This window comes from Vigna umbellata, chromosome 2 (genome assembly GCF_029865625.1).
Source record: "Vigna umbellata cultivar VRB3 chromosome 2, Vumbellata_1.0, whole genome shotgun sequence".
In the NCBI taxonomy this organism is placed as follows: Eukaryota; Viridiplantae; Streptophyta; class Magnoliopsida; order Fabales; family Fabaceae; genus Vigna; species Vigna umbellata.
Window position 1 is genome coordinate 28743397 of NC_142166.1, and position 6841 is coordinate 28750237.

Sequence of the window (6841 nt, forward strand, 5' to 3'; positions counted from 1 at the left end):
AATTTTCTCAAACTGTCTAATCGGACAATTCAAAATTTAACAAGAACGATTAAAAGATTAATCGTTTGTGTTAAATTTCAAACGGGAACTATGGGTCACTCAATGATTTGATACTTCAAATAACACAACTAGTACATGCATATTCAAAAGCCAATAACACATGTACACTTTACAGTAAAAAAACATGCATACACAAAACCCAATTACATGCATACAAAAATTTATCCACCAATATAAGCTAACCTGAAAAGAAGATTCAAAATGAAAGGGAGGGAAATCTTGGAGGGAACGGCCAAAACGTAGCCCAAAAAGAGTCAAAAGTAGCCGTCCAAGAACACGCAAGACACTGCACAAAAACAGACCGAAAACGATTTTTAATCGGTTCAAATGAAAGACATTTCATCATAGAGCAATTTAATCGGATTAAAAGTAATTTTAAACGGTCCAAAAGAGAGAAAACCAACCTCGAAAATCAATGGCGCAGCAGCAGGGTTCGGCCTTCGTGGGGAAGAAGATGAACAGTGAGAGCGTAACTGCTCTCGGTTCGCGCTGGGCATTTTAATGCTCTTAGACGTCCGGTACGGATGGGCCGGACGTCTATAATATTATAGACATCCGGCCCATTACTAATATGACGTCTTTAGGAATTTAAAATTGATATTCGCGGGGGCTTTTAGACGTCCGGTCACGGGGCACGAAAATCTATAATATTATAAACGTCCGTCCCCCCAGGCAGACGTCTAAGATTCTGATGAAAACTAAATGCTTCAACTCCCCCTATCAATCCTTAAACGTCCGTCCTACGGGGCGCGGACGTCTATAATATTATAGACGTCCGCTCCCCTCAAAACGGACGTTCAAGGGACTAAAATCAATTAATTCCCCAACCACTCTGTCAGTCCCTGGAACGTCCGTCCTGCGGTGCACGGACGTTCGTGCCCTCCCAGGACGGACGTTCATGGGGCTGACGGGGTAATTGAAGAATTAGGTTTTAGTCCCTTGAACGTCCGTCGTGAGCAAAGCGGACGTCAAAAATATTCTGGACGTCTGCTCCCCCCAGGACGGACGTTCAAGGGACTGAAGCCAGTTAATTCTGCAGCCACCCTTGTTCGACCCTTGAACGTTCGTCCTGAGGACGGACGTTTGGGCCCTCCCAAGACGGACGTTCAAAGCATTTAGTGTTCAGCATTCAGTCAGCCCCTAAACGTCTATCCAGCCAGGACGGACGTTCGCGGCCTAATGAATGTCCGCTCCACGCTCACGGACGTCTACAATATTATAGACGTCCGCTCGCGCCCAGGGCGGACGTTCAAGTGGCTGCCACTGGAGTTGAAAGCGTTCAGTGGTGAACGACCGTCCCACTTTCACGGACGTCTATAATATTATAGACGTCCGCTCCCTCCCAGGACAGACGTTCAAGTTGCTGACATGGGAATTGAAAGCGTTCAGTGTTCATCCCTATGAACCTTCGCCCCACTCCCACGGACGTCTATAATATTATAGACGTCTGTTCCCTGCCAGGACGGACGTCTATAGTTTCACTTATTTACGAATATGTGATGAGTCGTTATTTCTTGAATTATATTTAGTTTATTGCACTTAAATAAACCAGGGAATTGTGTTTAATTGTTTGTTATTTCCTCGTTTTCCGAATTGTGCTTAATTTGGTCAGAAATTTGTAATTATGCTAATTTGGGTTTTCTGAGCTGATTAAGTGCATTTTTGAAGTGGAGGAAAATTTCGGAAATACATTTTGGGACATCAGGAAGAATGCCAAATAAATTCAAGACTCTCCACACAGACATTTTAGAATTAATTAAATTGCAATTCAGTAGTTTAGAATTTCTGTATCAACTTTTACATTTTGGGACAATTTTTGGTAAATGAGACTAGACCCAAAATGTGAAGGAAAATGACTTGGCACCTTAGGGTTTTTGTGTGGACCCCACCCTTATTAAAGGTGACCCACGACCTTTAGGGCAGCCGCCAACCAGTTACTAGTTTTGTTTTTCTCATTCGGCTTTTGTTTTTGAACACGGTTTTTCAATGGATTAATGAAGAGAATGTTTTGGTGTTTTGGCTGAAAACGTTGTTGCAAAGGAAGCTTTTATTGAATTTCATTTTCTTGCTTTGACTGGTGCATGCAGTTTCGTTTTCAGTTTGCCATTTAATCTCATTTTGGCTCATGAAATACAAGGAGTGAAGTTTAGGTCCAGTAATACTTCATTATTAAACTGTATGGTGGGCTTTATTTTGGAAGAGGATGCGCTAATTCCAGGAGCTGGAAGCACACACGAAGCTGTTGTTGCTGCCATGTCCAGCAAAGCATTTCATTCTTCTTGCTAGCAGCGGTGCACACGGTTGGAAGCAGCTCTCGGTTTATTCAAGCAGCTGCTACGTGGATCTCTTGGGAAGCACATGGTGACAAATTGCTTTTGAAGCTTTCCTTTCATTTCGAAGAAAAAGGAGCTGGCAAGTCTGGGAGGTGCGTGCTTGGAGAGATGAACAGGTGTTGACGGAAGGGAAGTCCAGCTTCAAATGAAAAGGGCTACACGTCCAAGAGCATCACACTGCCACGTCAGGTTTGCTGCATCCAGCCAGCAGCACACGGGTTACATCCACATGGCCCAGAGAATTCCACAATCACGCACACAGTAGCAACACACTCCACACGGCCCACATGGACAAAGGATTTTGGGCTTGAAAGAGTGGTGTGCACGGTGAAGAGAGAATGTTGGCTTACTATTGGAGAGCTGTCACGGCCCATCCAGCAGCGTCCAGCGTGGATGTGGGTCAATTAATATGAAGTAGGGCAGCCGCCACCTGAGGAGGGAAGGGGAGGATTCATTCACTTTTTAGAGAAGAAGAGACCTGGAGAAAGGAAAAACACAAACATCAATTCATGGAGGGCTACGGCTAGCTTGAAGACACACGGTCTTGGTGGACAACTCTAGAGCACCCTTTTAGTTTGATTTTAATCTTAGATAAAATAGGCACTCATTACTCTGCTTTCATTTTGCAAGTGCTGGATTTATTAGGAATGTTTGTTTAAATTTTAATTGAATGAAAGGTACATTTTAATTTAGTTGGAGCACTACGCACTGTTACGGTGTGGATGGAGTCTTTTATTACATTATCTTTTAAAAACAAACGGTGCATTCCCTTTTGGAGCAAGAGGCACACTGCAAGTCCATGATGGAGGACACACAGCTGTCACGTCCAGCTTGGTGTACAAGGAGATTTCTTTTATTTGCAACAGTGCACATGCGGTGATTAAATGGGGGAGGAAAGGTGACTTTACTTTGGTGCAGTCCAGCCGCCACTTGCCACTTACATTTTCATTTTTTTTCTTTGACCGGGGCTATGGGAGAACGCTGTTTGTGGAGATTGAAACAATGCACATGGCTGTCACGTCCAGGGGCTGCACTAAGACTTTGTTTCTTACGGTTGATGCACTCATCTTGTAATGTTGAATTTCCAATTAGTTTTCCTTTTTCTTTTGTTCATCTACAATTTTAATTCAATGCATTAATTTAATTTATTGTTTCTGAAATGTAATTTCTGTTTTACTGTTTTTATTTTACGGCAGTAATTTTGATTTTGTTTTTAATGTTTTACTATTTTTACTGTTTTCTGTATTTACTATTTTCTGTATTTTATGTTTTTCTGTATTTTCGTTTTTACTGTTCCAAATTTATTTTCATTGTTTCATGTAACTGTATTTTCGTTTTTACTGTTTTAATTTCGTTTTACTGTTTTGAATTTTATTTCAACGCTTTTAAATTTACCGCAACCAAAAAATTCACAAACCCTCCCTTTTCAGTGTGTGATCTGAGACTGAACCGCAATATTGGTCCTTGTGAGACGACCTAGGAGTCACTTCCTAGCACTATACTGCATTCTTTTATGCACAACTTTTGTGAGAGGTGCGACCCTCTCATCAATATGCCACCGGTCAATTACTTACGTTGGGGATTTGGTGGACGGACGTCTATGGGGAGACGTTATAAGCCAATTCTACACTAGTGAAACTTAGCCAAGTTTCCCCACCAAACTTGGCTAGCTTCTTAACCCACCAAAATGAAAAACTTCTTGCTCCAAGATTTTTAGGCTAGCATTTTGGGGATATAAGGAGGGCATTCCAACCATCAAATCCCAAAAACAAACACTTCGAAAATTTCCCAAAACTTGGCACCAAGCACCAACTTAGCCAACTTTCACCACCAAACTTGGCTAGCTTCAAAACCCACCAAAATGAAAAATTTCTTGCACCAAGATTTTTACAGTAGCATTTTGGAGATATAAAGAAGTCATTCCAACCATCAAACCCCAAAAACCAACACTTTGAAAATTTCACAAAACTTGCCACCATGCACCACAAACTTAGCCAACTTTCACCACCAAACTTGGCTACCTTGAAAACCCACCAATATGAAAAATTTATTGCACCAAGATTTTTACAGTAGCATTTTGGAGATATAAAGAAGTCATTCCAACCATCAAACCCCAAAAACCAACACTTTGAAAATTTCACAAAACTTGCCACCATGCACCACAAACTTAGCCAACTTTCACCACCAAACTTGGCTAGCTTCAAAACCCACCAAAATGAAAAATTTATTGCACCGAGATTTTTATGGTAGCCTTTTTGTGATATAAAGAGGGCATTCCAACAATCAAATCCCAAAAACACACACTTTGAAAATTTCACAAAACTTGCCACCATGCACCACAAACTTAGCCAACTTTCACCACCAAACTTGGCTAGCTTCAAAACCCACCAAAATGAAAAATTTCTTGCACCAAGATTTTTATAGTATCATTTTGGGGATATAAAGAGGGAATTCCAACCATCAAACCCAAAGAACCAACAGTTTGAAAATTTCCCAAAAGTTGGCACCAAGCACCAACTTAGCCAACTGTCACCACCAAACTTGGCTAGCTTCAAAACGCACCAAAAGGAAAAATTTCTTGCACCAAGATTTTTACAGTAGCATTTTAGGGATATAAAGAGGGCATTCCAACCATCAAACCCCAAAAACCAACACTTTGAAAATTTCCCAAAACTTGGCACCAAGCACCAACTTAGCCAACTTTCACCACCAAACTTGGCTAGCTTCATAACCACCAAAATGAAAAATTTCTTGCACCAAGATTACAGTAGCATTTTGATGATATAAAGAGGGCATTCCAACCATCAAACCCCAAAAACCCACACTTTGAAAATTTCACAAAACTTGCCACCATGCACCACAAACTTAGCCAAGATTCACCACCAAAATTGGCTAACTTGAAAACACACCAAAATCAAAAATTTCTTGCACCAAGATTTTTAGGGTAGCCTTTTGGTGATATAAAGAGGGCATTCCAACAATCAAACCCCAAAAACAAACACTTTGAAAATTTCCCAAAACTTGGCACCAAGCACCAACTTAGACAAGTTTCACCACCAAACTTGGATAGCTTCAAAACCCACCAAAATGAAAAATTCCTTGCACCCAGCTCTTTACAGTATCATTTTGGAGATATAAAGAGGGCATTCCAACCATCAAACCCCAAAAACCACACTTTGAAAATTTCACAAAACTTGCCACCATGCACCACAAACTTAGCCAAGTTTCACCACCAAACTTGGCTAGCTTCAAAACCCACCAAAATGAAAAATTTCTTGCACCAAGATTTTTAGGGTAGCATTTTGGTGATACAAATAGGGCATTCCAACCATCAAACCCCAGAAACCAACACTTTGAAAATTTCCCAAAACTTGGCACCAAGCACCAACTTAGCCAACTTTCACCACCCAACTTGGCTAGCTTCAAAACCCACCAAAATGAAAAATTTCTTGCACCAAGATTTTTATGGTAGCCTTTTGGTGATTTAAAGAGGGAATTCCAACCATCTAACCCCAAAAACCAACACTTTGAAAATTTCACAAAACTTGCCACCATGCACCACAAACTTAGCCAAGTTTCACCACCAAACATGGCTACCTTGAAAACCCACCAAAATGAAAAATTTCTTGCACCAAGATTTTTACAGTAGCATTTTTGAGATATAAAGAAGTCATTTCAACCATCAAACCCCAAAAACCAACACTTTGAAAATTTCACAAAACTTGCCACCATGCACCACAAACTTAGCCAACTTTCACCACCAAACTTGGCTAGCTTCAAAACCCACCAAAATGAAAAATTTATTGCACCGAGATTTTTATGGTAGCCTTTTTGTGATATAAAGAGGGCATTCCAACAATCAAATCCCAAAAACACACACTTTGAAAATTTCACAAAACTTGCCACCATGCACCACAACTTAACCAAGTTTCACCACCAAAATTGGCTAACTTGAAAACCCACCAAAATCAAAAATTTCTTGCACCAAGATTTTTAGGGTAGCCTTTTGGTGATATAAAGAGGGCATTCCAACCATCAAACCCCAAAAACCAACACTTTGAAAATTTTCCAAAACTTGGCACCAAGCACCAACTTAGACAAGTTTCACCTCCAAACTTAAATAGCTTCAAAACCCACCAAAATGAAAAATTTCTTGCACCAAGATTTTTAGTGTAGCATTTTAGGGATATAAAGAGGGCATTCCAACCATCAAACCCAAAAAACCAACACTTTGAAAATACCGCAAAATTTGGCACTAAGCACCAACTTCGCCAACTTTCACCACCAAATTTGGCTAGCTTCAAAACCCACCAAAATGAAAAATTTCTTGCACCAAGATTTCTACAGTAGCATTTTGGGGATATAAAGAGGGCATTCCAACCATCAAACCCCGAAAACCAACACTTTGAAAATTTCCCAAAACTTGGCACCAAGCACCAACTTAGCCA